The sequence below is a fragment of the Canis lupus genome, chromosome 8, assembly GCF_003254725.2.
Source record: "Canis lupus dingo isolate Sandy chromosome 8, ASM325472v2, whole genome shotgun sequence".
Lineage (NCBI taxonomy): Eukaryota > Metazoa > Chordata > Mammalia > Carnivora > Canidae > Canis > Canis lupus.
Window position 1 is genome coordinate 31,250,450 of NC_064250.1, and position 18,774 is coordinate 31,269,223.

General features: G+C 37.6%; 1 protein-coding gene across 12 annotated transcripts in view; it reads left to right on the forward strand.

Annotated features, from left to right (window-relative positions):
• Positions 1–18,774, forward strand: part of FBXO34 (F-box protein 34) — a 152,953-nt gene that overhangs the window by 115,731 nt on the left and 18,448 nt on the right. The gene's annotated exons all lie outside the window — the stretch shown is intronic.

Here is an 18,774-nt window from a genome sequence, read left to right on the forward strand (position 1 = left end):
TATTTATTTGAGTGAGAGCACAAGTGGGGTTAGTGGCAGTCAGAGGAAGAAGGAGAAAGGGAGCAGGGAGCTCGATGCGGGACTTGATCCCAGGACCCTGAGATCATGACCTGAGCCAAAGGCAGACACCTAACCGACTGAGCCACTCAGGCACCCCAACTTGTACTTTTTTATACAACTTTTGGGTTTCCCTGAAAATTTTTTTTGTTTTTCTTTTCTTTTCTTTTTTTTTTTTTTTGATTGTTTTTATTTTCAAATTGAAACTTCTCAGTAATGTAGCTCAGACTGCAACTTGTCCATATTTTTCAGGAAGTTCTGACACTTCAGGTATTCTCTTCGTTTCCCATATTCTCTCTCTCTCTCTCTCTCTTTTTTTTAAACAATTTATTTATTTGAGATGAGAGAGGAGAGCACTGGAGGGAAGCAGGAGAGGGAGAAACAGACTCCCCACTGAGTAGAGAGCCTGATCCCAAGACCTCTTGCATTATGACCTGAGCCAAAGGCAGATGCTTAACTAACTGAGCCACCTAGGTGCCCCAGTTTCCTATATTCTTGAAGATGTGCTTCCATCTGGACTGATTGCCACGATTTTTATTCACAGCTCTTATCCTGGGACTTCCTTCACCAGCATCCTGGGGATACCCTTTGCCTCTTTGTGTTAGATTTCTTTTTTTTTTTTTTTTTTTTTTTTAAGATTTTATTTATTCATGAGAGACCCAGAGAGGCAGAGGGAGAAGCAGGCTCCCTGATGTGGGACTCCATCCCAGTACCCCGGGATCACAACCTGAGCCAAAGGCTCAGTCACTGAGCCACCTAGCAGTCCCTGTGTTAGATTTCTTGTTTTCTAGATCTCCTATCTTCCTGTTTCTTGGTTTGTGTTTTTATTTTGGCAGCATATATTCTGATACATTAAGTTCCTGATAATTTATGTGATTGGTTCTTTTCTGTGTTTGAAACTGCACAGTAAGGTGCCTTAATGTGAGTTTGGTTCCATCCATTGTGTTGGGTACTTGATGAACCCTTTCAATCTGGGATCTATTTTATTGATGACTTTCTCCCCGCCCCCTTTTAAAAATTCATTTAAGTAGTATCTGTACCCACTGTGGGGTTTGAACTTACAACCCCAAGATCAGGAGTCGCATGCTTTTCCAACGAGCCAGCCAGGCACCCAGATTTTCTCCTCTTCTTTTTCCTTCTTAGTTTTCTCTTGAACTCTGGTTACATAGATACTGGACTTACTGGATTGATCTTCCAATCTTCTTATTCTATTCTAATGTATTTTTCATTTTATTTATTTTTTAAAGATTTTATTTATTTGAGTGAGAGAGCACAGAGACAGGGAGAGGCGCAGAAGCAGACTGCCCACTGAGCAGGAAGCCCAACACGGGACAATCCCAGGACCCCAGGATCATGGCCTGAACTGAAGCCAGACGCTTAACCCATTGAGCACCCCAAGTTTTTCATTTATCTATTGCATTTCTTAATTACCTAGAAGGCATGCTTTTACTCACTTTCTGACTTTTTAGTTTTAAGTTTATTGTTCTTTGTGTTTGCAGTATTTTCTTTTATATTTCTGAAAATACTCGGGATATCCTTCTCCCCAGAGTTTTCTTCTGCCTGCATAATCTCTGTAAGGACTAATTCTGTAATTTGCAGGGCCAAGTACAGAGTGGCAGTTTGGGTCATTTATTAAAGAATTTCAAGGCAACAACAGCCAGAGCATTAAGCCGAACACAGAGCTCTTCTAAGTGCAGGGCACTCTGTGACTGCCTAGGTCACATGCCTATGAAGCTGACCCTGCTCGTTCTTCCAACTTGCTTTTTTCTGTTTCATTACTTTTATGCTAGAGAGATCTAACAGTTCTTGGCTATTTGCTGGTATTTATTTATTTTGAGAAAGCAGAGTAAGCGAGAGAGAACACAGGGTGAGGAGGGGAGGGCAGAGAGAGGGAGAAGCGGGGTCCCTGCTGAGTGTGGGAGCCCAATGCAGGACTCTGATTCCAGGACTCTCTGATCATGACCTGAGCTGAAGGCAGACACTTAACCAAATGAGCCACCCAGGTGCCTTATTTGCTGATATTTAGTAGTGGGATCTTAGAAAGCTGATTGGAAGTTCTGGATATGCAGTAGGATTTAACAATTGTGAGCTTCACATAGGAAGATCTGGCCAAACAAACTTTGTTTGAGAATTTGTCATTATATTTTTCCTAGACTAATTGATAATATTCTCCAGAGAAGTCTCTTTTAATCTCCCCTGCCCGGAAGTGGAGGCCTGTCAGTCTTTTGGGAAAGGGTATTGATTGAGGGAGCTGGAGTTGGTGACTAGTAGTGGCACATTAGAGACAGCTGTTAAATTTTCAGGGACTTTGTGAGCCACTTGCTAAATACAACAGTTACAAAAGATTATACAAATCTATAATTAAATGTCATGTTAAAAATCAAATCAATACTAAAAATTCACCACCCCCTAATTATTTTACTAAATGTTATTATGGATGCTCTTGATATTATTTACATCTAACTTATATGGTGGAAATTCTGTTAAGTGATAGGCTACCAAGCATCTTTTCTGAACTCTGAGTATGGTGATAACATTTTTTAGCTTGAAGCAACTATGGTAAGAGTATTTATACCATAAAAATGCAGCAAATAGTACAAATAACTACCCTTGTTCCTCCCCACCCACCCCCACCCCACCCCTAGGTAGTTGTTAAACATTTATATTTACCAAAACACCATGGATGGGGATCTAGTACATATGTTAACTTAAATTGTCTTCACCTTATCTGTTGATTCCTTGGTCCATATAACCCTTTATTTTAACCCTCTTTAGATTACCTTCAGCCCTTTTTTGCAAGAGTGAGGGAAGCGCATTTGTCTGCCTGTCTAAAAGACTGGATCTGGGAATTTTATTTCAGAAAGATTTTTCTGTTAACCCATTTTATCTTGCTCATCATTTTGGTAGAGTGTTCCCTGAAGCTTACCTTAGGATGCAGTTTTCTTGGGTCTTTGAGTCCTTTATCTTTTAGACGTTTATATTTCAGCTTTCCAAAATTTGTGGCTTTAGTCTCCAGTTCTCTTTGTCCCTTTTGGTTTGTATCTTTAAAAATAAACAAAAGTTAGTGTTTGGGGATAGATCAACAAATAGCTATGTGTTTAGTGCACCATCTAGTATTACCCAGAAGTCTGGGATATAATTCTTGGAATAAATAGGTAAATAACCTTAGCAATTAAGGAGGTTCTGAATAGGCTTAGCCAACCCCCTGCTGGTTTGCAAGACATATAAATGCTGTCAGGAAATAATTCTACTGATTCTAGAATATTTTTCCTTTTCATAAAGGAAGGAAGTAACTGTAAGTAGGTGTTGAATCAGAAGATCAGACCTGCTGTTATGTTTTTATATGGATGTGTGGGGACATAAGGAAACACATAATACAATTTCAGATTACATAGTTTGGTTTGAGGAGAATTGGGATAATAGTACCTAATTGTCCTAGGTCTGTAGCAATTCTAGTTGTCCTTCAATGGCTGCATCTGGTGACTTGGCCATCTCATCCACTCTGAAGCAGGCAGTTACTGCTCCATCATTTAGTGAGTCTTCTAATCTTATGACTTTATCTCCAATCGTAACCTTTTCTGCTCAAATTCAGTGCTCTTTCCTCCCATTAGATTTGATTTGGTTGGGTTGGTTGGACCCTCCTTTCCTTTAATTTCATACTAGGCCACTTCATAGTCCATTAAGGTTCCTCTCTTGTCTATTGATGGTTACCGTTGGATAAGGTCAGAGTAGGAAGGTCATAGGATACCAGGGTAGCAGCTCAAGTAAAAGCAGTTGCCTGTGGTCCTTCAGAAGGAGGATGTGGGCCACTCTGGTATTTAAGAAACTTAAAAGTTTTAGCTGTGACTAAAGAGAATAAATAACAGAATATAAAAGGAATAAATAAATATTTGACACCGTACATGTGAAATAGATTAGATGTCCAGGTGAGCTTTCTTATTCACAGCTGTGAAGATGGTAATTATTTCTGTAAGATCCAATGTACAGCAATATCCAATTGCTAAATTAAACTTATCTGCAAAAAATGTTTGCGTTTTTGGCAACCACTGCTTATTGTTCCTTTTTCTAGTCTCTCCTTTCCTCATCATCTTTTGTGTTTTAATTGCAGGGCTTTTGTTTCTGATTTATACATCCAGGTCAGACCCTTTGTATGTGCTAATAGCTTTTTGTTTTTGTTTGATTGGATTTTTAAAAATCATTTTTAATTTCTGATGATCTACTTGGGAAGAAATGCTTCTCTTACACAGGATTGGTTGGGAGGATTATGCTAGGTTTTTTCCAAATCATGTGCTCAGAACCAAAATTCTGTGGAGAGCCTGAAAAGATTTTTTCCCATGTTTTAAACTTTATTTACTTAAAAAACCTTTCAGTCTATTAAATCATCTTGAATCATATATTTAACAAATTACCTTACATGAAAACAGTAGAATACTGTGAAATTGAGACTGTCTAGATGTGTCTAGGTCCTGTGACTGTCATGCTTACCATACTCTTTTCCTCAGAAACGGACTTGCATTTGCCTCGGTGTTGCACATATTATGCATGTGAAATAAGAAATATATAAATGAGGGACTTGTCTGCATGATTTGGGGAGAATTATGGTAGCATTATGGTAGTTTTAAAGAAGCTCACTCAGGCAGTTGGCTTTCTGATGACCTTAATTGCCTGCTGACCAGCAACCTCAGAAGACCTCCTTTTCTTAGCCCTCGCTGGTAAAGCAGTCAGCCTTAACGTAGTGGTATAACCAGCAGCTACTGCCACACCTCTCAGATTTTGAAATGTCCTAAGCCAAATGGTAGGGTAAATTTTTCACCAAATTTATCAGCAGTTTCTTTTTTCTGCCTCCTTTCATTTAGGGGACATTTAAAAAAAAATCAGTTTAAGGTGAGAAAGTTTAAAAAATTTTTTATGTACAGTCATAGTCTTTATTAAAACTTGTTAAAACTGGCTTGCTGCTGAAATAGCAGATGGCAGTGATAAAATAGGAACACGTCTAAAAAGAAACCAATGCAGATTAAATCATAATTAAAAATATCCTTAATATGATTCACTAAAATGTTTTTCCTTTGGGTTAACAGTTAATATTGTGTCCTCTTTTTATTCATCTTTTGACAAAACCAAATAATTTTAAAAGGACAGAAAATGACTAATGATGGCTTTGAAATTTCTTCTTTTAGAGATTTTTAGGAACTGGACTTTCCAAAGTCAAAGAATCTTGAAGATAAGATAGTTACTTTAAGAGAAAGGCTGATAGTTTTTTTTTTTTTTCTTCAGTGAGTTGGCAAAATACGAGTTATACTTATCAGGAGTAGCCAGTCCTCTTGTAATACAAGGGATAATCAAAGGATATTACCCATAGATGTTTTAAAATGACAAAGGTGAGATGCCTGAGTGGCTCAGTGGTTGAGCATCTGCTTTGAGCTTAGGTGTTATCCCAGGGTCCTGGGATCAAGTCCCTGCTTCTCCCTCTGCCCATGTCTCTCATAAATGAATAAATAAATCTTTTAATAAAATAAAATGGCAAAGGTTTTACATACATCCCTCACTTTTGCCCCCACCAAAAAAAAAAAAAAGATGTTTTCCTTTATTTCCTTTGCACCATTCCCAAAGTAGGTATAATATGACTTTTTGGAGAGACAGCTTGTGACATTTCTAACTGGTCCCAGTGCTTAGCTCAGTGCCAAGCCTCAGTAGGTATTTAACATTTGTTGAATGGAGAAATGAATTAATACCTGTTTCCAAACTGATGCCTCTTCTATCCATTCTCTATTAAAGCTACTCCAGGAATCTGTCAAAAACACTGAACCAAGCATGTTACTTCCTCTTAAAAATCCTATAGTGTCCCTCAGCTACTTAAAGTTTGCCCCTCAGACTTTTTTCTTTCTTCAGTTTTTGGTATTATAAAATTAATATATACACTGTGGTCAGAAATTCAAACATTGAAAATAGATTAAAAAAAAATCCCTAACTCTCCTTCCAGCTAACCAGTTTGCTGGACATTATATATTTTTCTATGTATTTGCAAACTACACATAAATCTTTTCTGTGTTGTTTTATACCAGTAGTATTATACTAACTACTGACCCTCTCTCCTGCTCTCTTTCCATCGGATTGGGTCAAGTTTTTAATATGGAAATTAATCCTTTGTATATATTGCAAATACTATTCTCCCAATCTTTTGCTTATCTTTTAACTTTATGGTGTCTTTTCCCCAAATAGATGCTTAGAATCTGTATTTACTAGTCAGATGTCAATATTTTGTATGTTTTAAGGAAGGACGAGTTACTTCCCACTAAGATTTTAAAATCATTCTCTCGGGCAGCCTGGATGGCTCAGCGGTTTAGTGCCACCTTCAGCCCAGGGTATGATCTGGAGACCCGGGATCGAGTCCTGCGTTGGGCTCCCTGCTTCTCCCTCTGCCTGTGTCTCTGCCTCTCTCTCTCTCTGTCTCTCATGAATAAATAAGTTAAATCTTTAAAAAATAAATAAATCATTCTCTCATATTTGACAGAATTGGGTTTTACCTTTTCTTTTCTTTCTTTCTTTTTTTTTTTTTTTTATGTAGGCTCCATGCCCAGCATGGAGCTCAACACAGCCTATCATGACCCCGAGATCAATACCTGAGCTGAGATCAAGAGTTGTATGCTTAACTGACTGAGCCACCCAGGTGCCCCTGGATTTTATATTTTACTCAGTCTGGCACTTCTGAGTTTTTTATGATGAAGTAGGGATTAAATATCCAGTTTTCTCAGTTTATTCAAACATCCTGCTTTAACCATTTAGGATGTTGTGTTCTTGAACTATTTATGTTTCTGCTCTCTTGCCATACTGTTTTGATTATTCTAGTTTTTATGTATGTTTTGGGAATTTTATTTTTCCCACCGCAAACTTTATTGACTCTTTTTTAAAAGATTTTAATTTTAGATACAAATTACTTGCCATAAGATTCTCCTTTTAAAAATATTCAAGGCAGCCCCGGTGGCTCAGCGGTTCACTGCCACCTTCAGCCTGGGTTGTGATCCTGGAGACCCGGGATCGAGTCCCACATCGGGCTCCCTGCATGGAGCCTGCTTCTCCCTCTGCCTGTGTCTCTGCCCCTCTCTCTCTCTCTCTCTCTCTCTCTCTCTCTGTGTTTCTCATAAATAAATAAAATCTTTAAAAAAATAAAAATACTCAGTTCACCGGTGTTTAGTCCCAAAGTTGTGCAACCATCACCTCATTTTCATCTTCCCCTTAAAGAAATTTCATACCTGTCACTCCCTATCTTCCTCTCTGCCCCCATTCCCCAACAGGCCTAGGTAACCATTAATCTACTTTCTGTCTCTATATAGTTTTGCCTATTCTGAACATTTCCTACAGATGGATCATAAAATATGTGACCTTTTTGTATCTGGATTCTTTGACTTAATGTTTTCAAAGTTCATCATTGTTGTAGAACTGTCATGAGCATGCTATGAAAGCATGCTTATGAGTTGTGTCTTCCTACAATGTCAGCTTTATTCAGTCATAAAGCAAGCAGGTTTAAGATTTCAAACTCAGTGACATTTCATCATATTTAATTTGGCTTTTTACAGGGCACACAAAGCAGAACCTAAGTCCCACAACAAACAAGATCACAGAGGGAAGAGAGTTAACGAACCAAATGAGAAGTCAGTCTGAGCAGTCAGTCTGTGAGCATTCAGTTGAGATAAAATCACAAGTGTCCCCATCTAGCTTTCTCTTGGGGTAAGGGGCAAAGAGAGAGAGAATCTCAGACTCCCCTCTGAGTGCAGAGCCCAACATAGCTTGAGCCTAAATCAAGAGTCAGACGCTTAACTGACTGAGCCACCCACGTTCCCCCATCTTGCTGTCTACAAGTACTTGCACCATTACTTTATTAATCCATAGTATGTAAATACCACAGTTTATCCATTCATCCACTGATGGACATCTGGTTTGTTTTCACCTTTCACTTTTTCACCTATTTTAAATAGTGTTGCTATAAAACTTTGTGTACAACTATTTGGGTATCTGTTTTCAGTTCTTTGGGGGTATATACCTAGGAATAGAGTTGCTGAGTCATGTGGAAATTCTTTAATATTTTTTGTTTGACTTTATATTTTGATCTTTTATCTGGTAAGTTTTTGAACTATTAGATCAAGTAGTTTTTAATTTGATTTTTAATAGATAAGCCCCATAAGCTGTAGTTTGCAAATAATGACAAATTTAGATTTTGGATATTTTAGTGCTTGTTTTTTGGTAATGTGATGGCTGGCATCTTTGTTTTATTCCTGACTATAAGATAGGAATGTTCTTAATATTTTGCTATTGGGTATGCTATTTTTCATAAATTTCTGTTTCCTTTTATTAAGGTCGTTTTCCTGTATCCCTAGTTTGGTAAGAATTTGTTTGAAAATCAGGAATTGGTACTGAATATTATTTCCTTTTGAGAATTTATTGATAGGGTATCTTTCCTTCAAACTGTTGATGTTTCAGGAGCATTGAGTTTGCACTACTTGGTTGATATCTGGATACTTGAGTGGATTTTTCTTCCCTTCCAGACTAATGGTTGGTCACACATACACAAAACACATTGGCAGGAGACAAATGCAGGTGAGAAAACTAATTGGTTTTCAGATTGATCACAATTATACAAAACACATCTAACACACAAAACAGGTTTTCCTGTTCTGGAAAATCTGTAGTGCCAAGTACAGCAATGATGTAGAGCTGTAGATGTTAGAAATAGTCCAAAATGTTTATTTTATTCAGTCCTCTTATTTTCCTTCATTTTTTCCTGTAAACAATTTAAAATCTTGTTATTCAGAATCAAGAAACACATTCCTTTAAGTGTTTATAATATACTCCATAATTGGTTTTCGCGGCTCCTCCCACCTTGTTCCTGATAAAACAAAGCTACAAAATGCTTTGAATTTTAAGCATGTGGCAAATTATCTCTGTTCACAGGGTGCTTATCACCATAGTAACAAGGAGCCAACTCATTTTTGAAGTGGGGCGGGATGCCCATCCATTGCTTTTCAGAAGGACCTACAACAATCCAAATACTTTTTTGTAGATTAAACAGTAGGTCTGCTCAGGGTGTGTCTAAACATCTTCATACACAAGTCACAGATGAAATAGTTTGTAGAGGAGGTAAAATACCCATTTGAGGTTTTGTCACATTACAAAGATTCTAAAACAATAGATGGGCTGTACTTTCTGCCTGAGGATAATCAAGTAGCTTCCTATTAAGGCTCATTAATTCACCCCTCACTCCCATGCTATGTATATTGAAGACAACAGGTAAAGGTGTAAAGGTCGGGGGGACTAGGGAGTTCAATGAGGCAAAAGTAAAAAGATTCTTAGATTCAGCCCAAATTGTTTGGGCAAGGGTCATAGATAATCTTTGGTTTAAATATGTGGTTAGATTTTGAAGTGCCTTGTGTTAGATCTTGCTGTGGAACAAGGTTGTTTGGGATCTGAATCTCAGAGAGTTTCCTTAAATATGTTTTAAAGTTGTATTCAAAACTAGTTCTGGGGAGAGGATTGGTGGGGAGAGAAAAAGAATAGGTTTGGATTTGAAGATTTATTGCCTGAAACATCTACCATGATTTTTGGAGGATGTCAAAAAATTAAACCAAAATTTCAGGTAGCTAGTAAAATATAGAGGGCTATCTAGTCATTTAGTTTATGAATAGAATTAAAGAGTTTAGGAAAATTAAAATATAATGTATTTAGGAGAGCCTGGCTGGTTCAGTAGGTATAGCATGGGACTCTTGGTCTTGAGTTTGTGAGTTTGAGCTCCATGTTGGGTGTGTAGAGATTATTTAAGAATAAAATCTTTTAAATAATCCATTTTGGACTAGCCGAATAATTTATGGATAATGATGACCCCTCAAAAAAGCATTTTTTAAAAGCATTTCTAGGGATGCCTGGGTGGCTCAGTGGTTGAGCGTCTGCCTTTGGCTAAGGGCCTGATCCCAGATTCCTGGGACCAAGTCACTCATCGGGCCCCTTGCATGGAGCCTGCTTCTCCTCCTGCTGCTTGTATCTCTGCCTCTTTCTGTGTCTCTCATGAATAAATAAAATGTTTAAAATAAATAAAGTAACCTCTACACCATATCCCTGAGATCAAGAGTCACTTGCTCTTCTGACTGAACCAGTCAGGTGCCCCTAACAAAAGCATAAGTTTAATTATTATTAAGAAAACAGGAGAGTTTGAGATTCAGGGTAGAAAAACTCCCAATGTGAACTCGGGGTGTGTGTGTGTGGGGGGGCAGATTTTGACGTTTAGAACATTGAAGGCCTAAAACAATTCGTATAATTTTTATTCAAGTATTGGCTATAATATACCATTTGGGGCCTGATAGAGCAGTAAACAGAGGTCTTCTTGAGGTGCTGTTCAGTCAGAGGAAGGTACACCAACATGGGTACATGTCAGGAGGGAGGGAGCAATTGTTGCAGAGAATGTAAAGACAAGATAAAAGGAATAGGGAATGTGGGGACTAGTACTCCTTTATGTGGATGGTCAAGGGGTGCCTCTCGTCTCTGAGAAGATGACATTTGAGCAGAAAGATGGAAGCAGTCAGTGATACAGTAAATATCTGGGTGCTAAAAAACAAAACTCAGCTGAATAAATTTGAAGATCTAATTGACTTTATTAAGTGATTCATGAGTCTGTAGTGTTCAACCTAGTAAGTAAAGGAGAGCTCCAAGGATGTGAACTAAATGTTAGATTTTTATAGGAAGAAGAGTGGGGCAAGAAGGTTGTTAGCAAAAGAAAAGGCTTTGAACTAGATTTTCTTCCTTTAAGGGGAAGGGCAAGGAGTCTGATTATGTTGATTACTCCGTCTTCCTTTGGGGGATGGAGTGGGCTGGGCCCTTGTGACTGATTACCTCATTTCTGCTGATCAGAAAATTCCTGACTGACCAGTTAAGACTACATCTCTGTAGGAGGTTGGTACTGCAGTTAAGTTAGGTATTTAAGCCCTCCTTTGGTGACTTTGGCCCAAGGGATGCCATTTTGGGCCTCAGGTTTTCTTTTTAACAGGGGTGTGGTACAGAAGAAAATGATAGATGGAATTTTCCTTTTTACTTAAGAGATTACACTGGCTGTTGAGTTTGAGAGTAGACCATATGGAAAGCAAGAGTAGAACTGAGACCTAGTGGGAGACTAATGTAAGTGAGAAACCATGGTGGCTTAAAACAGAGTAATAGTGGAGGTGGTGAATGGTACATGTTGACTCTTGAGCAACAGGGGTCTGAATTACATGGATCTACTTCTGTGTGGATTTTTTTATAGAACAGTACTTTAGATGTATTTTCCTTATGATTTTCTTAATATTTTCTCTAGCTTTATTGTAAGAATTAAAGTATATGATACATATATCACATTATGTGTTTAACAACTCTTTACTTTAGATGTATTTTCCTTATGATTTTCTTAATATTTTCTCTAGCTTTATTGTAAGAATTAAAGTATATGATACATATATCACATTATGTGTTTAACAGCTCTTTATGTTATTGGTAAGGGTTCTGGTCAACAGTAGGCTATTAAGTTTTGGGGGAGTCAGAAGTTATACTTGGATATTTGCGTGAGAGTGGGAGGTGTCTCTGCCTCTAATCCCCCTCATTGTTCAAGGGTCAGTAGTAGCTGGATTCATATGAAATCTCTCATATGAAATCTTTCAGGGGGTATCCCTGTGTGGCTCAGCGGTTTAGAGCGGTCTTCAGCCCAGGGCGTGATCCTGGAGACCCAGGATCGAGTCCCCTATCGGGCTCCCTGCATGGAGCCTGCTTCTCCCTCTGCCTGTGTCTCTGCATCTCTCTCTCTCTTTCTGTGTCTCTCATATATAAACAAATAAAATAAAAAAAATCTTTCAATCTGTATGAAAGATTGTGGGAGGGTGGTAGTGGAACATGCACAGGGAATCGGGGTTTTGATTTTGGACATGTTGAGTTTGAGATGCTTGTTAGACTTCCAGGTGGAGATTTTGTATGGTTAGTATACAAACCTGGAGTTGTGGAGAGAGGTTTGGGTTGGCCACTTGGTACAGCATATAGTTTGTCTTTAGAGCCATTAGACTTGGGTGGAGCACTTAGCCAGTTTGCAGTCTGTCTGAGGAGCCCTGGGATGTCTCAGTGAATTCAACATGTGTTGCTGCAAAGTATTTTAAAATACTTTTTTCATTTCCAGGAAAACGGTATGGATGGTGTGTAGACTTGACATATATATTTTTAAATTTTTTTTAAAAAAGATATTGGGATGTGTGCTGCATTTTTGAGATTTCTGTATGGCTACAATAAATTTGAGTACAGTTTTATTTATTTAAATATTTTATTTATTTATTCATGAGAGACAGAGAGAGAGAGAGAGAGAGGTGGAGGGAGAAGCAGGCTCCATGCAGGGAGCCCTATGTGGGACTTGATCCCAGGTCTCCAGGATCATAACCTGAGCTAAAGACAGAAGCCCAACCGCTGAGCTACCCAGGCGTCTCAAGTAGTTTTTTTTAAATTAAAGATTTTATTTATTTATTTATTTGAGAGAAAGAGAGGGCATGAGTGAGGTGGTGGGCACAGAGGGAGAGGGAGAAGCAGACTCCCTGCTGAGCAGGGAGCCAACTCTGGGCTCTGTCCCAGGACCCCGATATCATGACCTGAGCTGAAGTCAGACACCTAACTGACTGAGCCACTCAGACACCCCTAAGTGCAGTTTTGACATAAGCAAACACAAAATTCACATTTTATTCACATTGTTCCCCAATATATCAATCAGTCCCATATGGTGAAACAGATTGTACTTAATTAGAAGTTCCTGGAGGGTGGGGTAGAAAATTTGCCCCCAAAACTATAAAGAATCATTGCCTCTAGGTTCAGGAAAGGGCTGATGGAGATTTGTTCAAAATGTCTTCAAAAATAGTTTATTACCTTTTTTTTTTTTAAGGTTTTATTTATTTATTCATGTGAGACACACAGAGAGGCAGAGACATAGAGGGAGAAGCAGACTCCTCGCAGGGAACCTGATGAGGAACTTGATCTCCAACCTGGGATCACACCCTGAGTTGAAGGCATACACTGAACCACTGAGCCACCCAGGAGTCCCTAAAAAGTAGTTTATTTCTAAAGTTGATGCATATTTTAAATTTTTCTCTAATATTCCCTTCCCATTCTTAAAACCTTCCTTAAAAATGTATAAAATTAATTCCATGGGGTAACATTTGCTGCAAGAATGAATGCTTAAGTTTGTTCTTTATTTTTTTATTTTTTTATTTTTTAAATTTTTATTTATTTATGATAGTCACACACAGAGAGAGAGAGAGAGGCAGAGACATAGGCAGAGGGAGAAGCAGGCTCCATGCACCGGGAGCCCGACGTGGGATTCGATCCCGGGTCTCGGGTCTCCAGGATCGCGCCCTGGGCCAAAGGCAGGTGCCAAACCACTGTGCCACCCAGGGATCCCCTTAAGTTTGTTCTTTAAAGTGAGTATACTTTTCAGCTTTGAAATGTAAAGACTGAAAATTTGGGAGAGCTGGGTAATAGTGAATGTAGTCAGGCATCTTTAGAAGGAACATGATCGAGGCGTGCCTGGGTGGCTCAGTTGATTTAAGTGTCTAGCTCTTGGTTTTAGCTCAGGTCATGATCTCAGCCTTAGCACACTCTGCTCAGCTGGGAGTCAGCTTGAGATTCTCTTTCTCCCTCTCCTACTCCCTCTCTCAAATAAATAAATCTTGGGGAAAAAAAAAAAAAAAGAAAGAAAAAAGACTGTGCTCTAGTAAGTGAGTAGCTAGAGAGATTTAGAACATTATTAAGGGAATTAGCTCAAGCTCAGAAGAGTATGAATACTTAGGAAGTTAAAATCCACTTGGTTATATCAGATGAAGAAAGTTTATGATAAACTGAAGCTGATTTAGGCTTTAAGGAGGAGCACAAAAAAATTTTTAAGCAATGCCTTTTCTGCCTTTAGGAAGGGGTGGGGGTGCAGAATTTTCTTGTATTGAACAAGTTCTTTGGTTCTTAAGAGGGTTTTAATTAGTTGTGGGTCAAAAACTGTACATCAAGATTCATCATCGCTTGGTTGAATTATTCCTTAGGATATTTTTCTTTCTTTGCTTTTTTCGTGTGTAATCCAAAACTTATGGTTTAGTAATATTGATACCATGAGAGGAGACAAATAATGAATGGAGGACTCAGATACTTCAATTTCTGAAGTTGGAATTTTGATTCCCCATTATGACTTAATAAATTAACACTAATTTTTTAGTAAAAGCTAGCCTTTGGAGCCTTATCAGCTCAAGAGTGCAATGATAAAAGTGGATTTTCTGGTCCTGCATCTGTGTATGAAGACATGGCTAGGTGGTCATCTCATGGTTTTTTGATTCTCAGACTTTATAAATTCCCACAATAAGAAGGGATCTGTTCTGGAAACCAAATAAACATTACACTTTTTTGTTTTTGTTTTGTTTTGAACATGAAATAATAAGATGATTTTAAAGGATGTTTAACCAAGTTTTAAATTTCTTGGTGCTTTTTAATCATTCTCTAAAATTTTAAGTAGAATTCTATTCAATATTATTTTGGAGAGTCACTGAATTTTCTGTTACAGTAGGATGTGTGTGATAGTGGGATAGAATTAAAATATCTGTGCAGGGCAGCCTGGGTGGCTCAGCGGTTTAGCACTGCCTTCAGCCCAGGCCGTGACCCTGAGACCCGGGTTCAAGTCCCACTTCGGGTTCCCAGCATGGAGCCTCCTTCTGGCTCTGCCTCTCTCTGTGTCTCTCACGAATAAATAAATAAAATCTTTAAAAAAAATAAAATAAAATACCTGTGCAACCTTGTTTTTAGAAAAGGCATTTTGGGATTTAAGTCTTTAAGACCAAAAAGAAAATTCACAATAATTTGATTTTTCTGATAAAAATTTGCCCCGAAGCCTTCCCATTTCCTTTTTCAATAGGGCTATGCTAGGAAAAAATGTTAATTTTAGTACTACTTTTCTTTACGTTATGGCTAGCCTTTGTTTTCATGTTAAGTTCAAAGATAATATTTGTTCTTTTTGTTTTCTATTTTTCTTTTCCCTTGCAATCTTTCCAACTGAGAACCCATAGAAGGCATATATATCTGTAGTTTTGATTTGTGTGTTTCCTGTAATCATGCAAGAAATTTAGAGCTGAGTTGCATCAGATAGCTGTGACATCACTTTTCTTTTTCCATCAAATTTAGTTTTAGTGTTAAAAACTTAGGACATACCGTATTCTTATGCTACCGATGAGTGACCTAAAGAATAATCTCTTGATTTTTAATGTGATTCCTGGGTGTTCTTCCTTTCCCTTATATTGTTTCAAAATCTCTTTGAAGTTTTTTTTGTGCATGTGTCTCCCCATAAATCTTCTAAAATTTGTTTCAGATCTGGAGTGTTTTAGAAATGGTTTGAGCATGCACCAGGATCAGATTCAGTTCCAAAAAGACCTTGCTTTATGTGCTATTTTGTTTCTGTTTCCTGATATTCTGACCTCATTTCTAGATTTGTCATGTAAATAGGCACTCATATTCTTTCTAATGAGTTCTATTTATTAAGAATTTTTTCATGTCATGGTATGTTTGACTGTAAAATAGCTTTCCAAAATCTTATGTGTTAAATATATTATGTATGATACATATACTCTATACTTCCTTTTCTTCGCATAAAGATCTTTATGTACATAGGCTTTATTAGTCTGTCTTCCAGCTAGAATGTATACTTAATGATGATGAGTATTTTTATATTTTGTTCACTGCTGTATCCCCCGTCTTTGGATGAGTTCCTGGTACATAGTGGATGAGTGAGTGAATGAAAGATTTAGTATCATAGCTCCCAAATTGAGATTTGATAGAAGGAGAAATGATTGCTTGAATGTTCAAATTAGGGACTGGAAATTATTTTATACTTGTGATGTGTAATGAAAAGAAATTCACCAACTTTAAGGGTTGGTGAAAATTCCCAAGGATAAGAAAGGCCTGATCTCTTTAGGTCCCACAAGATAGTTACTTACTCGTTCGTTCTTTCGTTCTTTCTTTCTGGCTCTGTACCTAATGTGGGGCTTGAACTCACAACCCTGACTGAGATCAAGAATTGCATGCTCTACTAAGTCCACCAGGTGCCCCAATAGTTGCAACTGGAGTGCGATTGTTAGTGTTACAGATGTGGATGAGGGTGGGTCTAGAGATCTCTACCTTCTTTGTAGTTTTAATCAAATCTCTGTGGTATATACTCATAAATACAGTTTCTCCTATGCTGCTTGCATCTTCTCTTGAATTTGGATAATCTCTGGTCTGGAGCAGTATTTTGAAAATTTGAATAACGTGAATCCCATCCAAAAGAAGAAATTTGTCAGGACTCTTTAATATAGATAGAATTTAAAAATTTTTACATTATTATGTAGTTAAATACGTGTGAATAAAACTAGTAAACTCTGTATGCTTCTAGATCTTATGCAACTATAAAGAGAAAATACATAACATAATAATACTTTAATATTATTTTGACACTATTTTGAATAAAGTTTGAAAAACTAAATTGATGATTACAATATAAATGCTGACATTCACTTCTCAAATTCTTTAGTGTTTGTCAATTTTAAAGATACTGTGATAACTCATCTTCTCTACTTTTCCCATTTGAGCTGCTGCTGAAATCTTTGTTCACACATTGGCTTTCATTTTGTCTTCATTAAATCAGGGTTTCAAGCACATTGGAGCATATCTGTAGGTGTTAAATACTTATTTTCTTTTTTTAAGATTTTATTTATTTATTTATGAGAGACCAGAGAGAGAGAGAGAGAGAGAGGCAGAGACACAGGTAGAGAGAGAAGCAGGCTCCATTAAGGGAACCTGAAGGGAGAAGCAGGCTCCATTAAGGGAACCCGAAGCGGGACTCAATCTGAGGACACCAGGATCATGCCTTAGGCCAAAGGCAGACACTTAAATGCTGAGCCACCCAGGCGTCCCAAATACTTATTTCCAATTGAATTCAGTAACCAGAGAAGAATCTCCTATTTAGTTATCCTTGGGTATTTAATATTTTTCTCATCTATATAAACATTTCGCTCAGAGTAGAAATAAGAATTATAGTAAATGTTACTCTCCTAGAGTATAATTGTTATACGAAACACTGATGTAAAGGGTCTGCTTATGCATGAAACTAGGTCTAACCCTGTCACCTCTCTGTAAGATCCCAGGTAATATATAGTTTGGCTGGTTTGCCTCTGGGGTAATGTTTAGTTCTCTGCTAATGACTGTAGAAGGCTTTGGATACAGAGCTCTTAGATTTTTTTACTTTGCTTTCTAAAAGTTGGAGGGAAATGTTTAAAATGAGAGGAGACTGAGTGTCAGTTCCTGAAATAAGACATATTGCAGGGTGTTTTCATAGGGAGAACTTGGTGTATCTCTTTATTTGAATCTTTTATAACTTAGAATGTAGTGTTTTGAGTTTATAGTGTATCAGAAAATGTTGACTTTTGAAGTTATGGCTACATCACTACTTGATTTTGAGCAAGTTTCAGTTTCTGAGCTTTAATCTCCTTTTCTGCACAATGATTACTGACTGCAAATACAAAACATTGAAGGTTATAGGTTTGTGGTGACATGAAAACCATGGTTGGGGGGGGGGGCGGGGAGGTAGGCATACAGAGACTAGGAAGAAAGGAAAGGAGCAGCAGCTGGTATAAAGGACCCAAGATGAAGATGATCTGAGGAACAGAAAGAAGGCCAGCTGAGATGTTTACAAAAGTGCTTTGTAGATGTAAAACATTCCTTACAACTCAGGTGCTGGCATGTTTAGGGAAATCTTTGTTTTCTCTTCCAGCGGGCTACTGTTTGTTAGGTTGGAAGACCACCTTGCCTAGGGAGTAGAATCCTGCTTTGAGGCTGACAAGGAAGAGTTGGACCCATGAGTCACAAATTCCAGCAGTTTGTGAATTACCATTAGTTACTCTATTTGTACTAAAAATAGTCTGTTTCTATAAGATTGGAAGTAGGAGAAAGAGGAATAGGCTTATTACTAGAAATTTGGGGGTGAAGGAGTTTTGTATCATTTCTAATTCTTACTATGTTTGGCTTTGCTGTTTGTTATGTATAGTTTTGCCACCTATTAACCCAGCAATGAAATCTGATCTTGGGTATCAGGTTTTCCTTTGTGGTTTGGTTTGTTAATAATTGAAGTACCTGAAGGGTTCTGGGTGTGAACCCTGCATACTTATAATTAATTTAGAACCAGGGAAGCTAGGATCTTCTGTTGAAGTAATTAATAACACATTGTGGCTTTAAAATAAATATTGTGTAACTATTATACCAAAACAACCAAAATATGATAATAAGACATAAGTTAGGTTTTTAGTGCCTTTAAAGATGAAAGTATTTTTAAATTTCTTGATGTCCTTTTTCTTTCTAGTTTGGGTGTGTAGGAATCTGTTTATCAGGAATATTTTAGCACTGATGTTGGTTTAGATTTTTTTTTTAATCTATGTAAACATGACCCTAGGCAGCTGTGTTTAATATAGTAAAGAATCATGGGGAGACTTTATAGTGTTTCTTGTTGGGACTTTGTGTGTATTTTAGTATTTAAAGGATGTGGTTTAGAGCTTTGAAAATGAGAAGGAGATTGCCTAACTCATAGCTGAATGCCTGCATATCTAGATTGTTTTGTCCTGGGGGTTATTAGCAACATGAAAGTTGTTTTTACTCTAGTGAAAATACACTATTAAG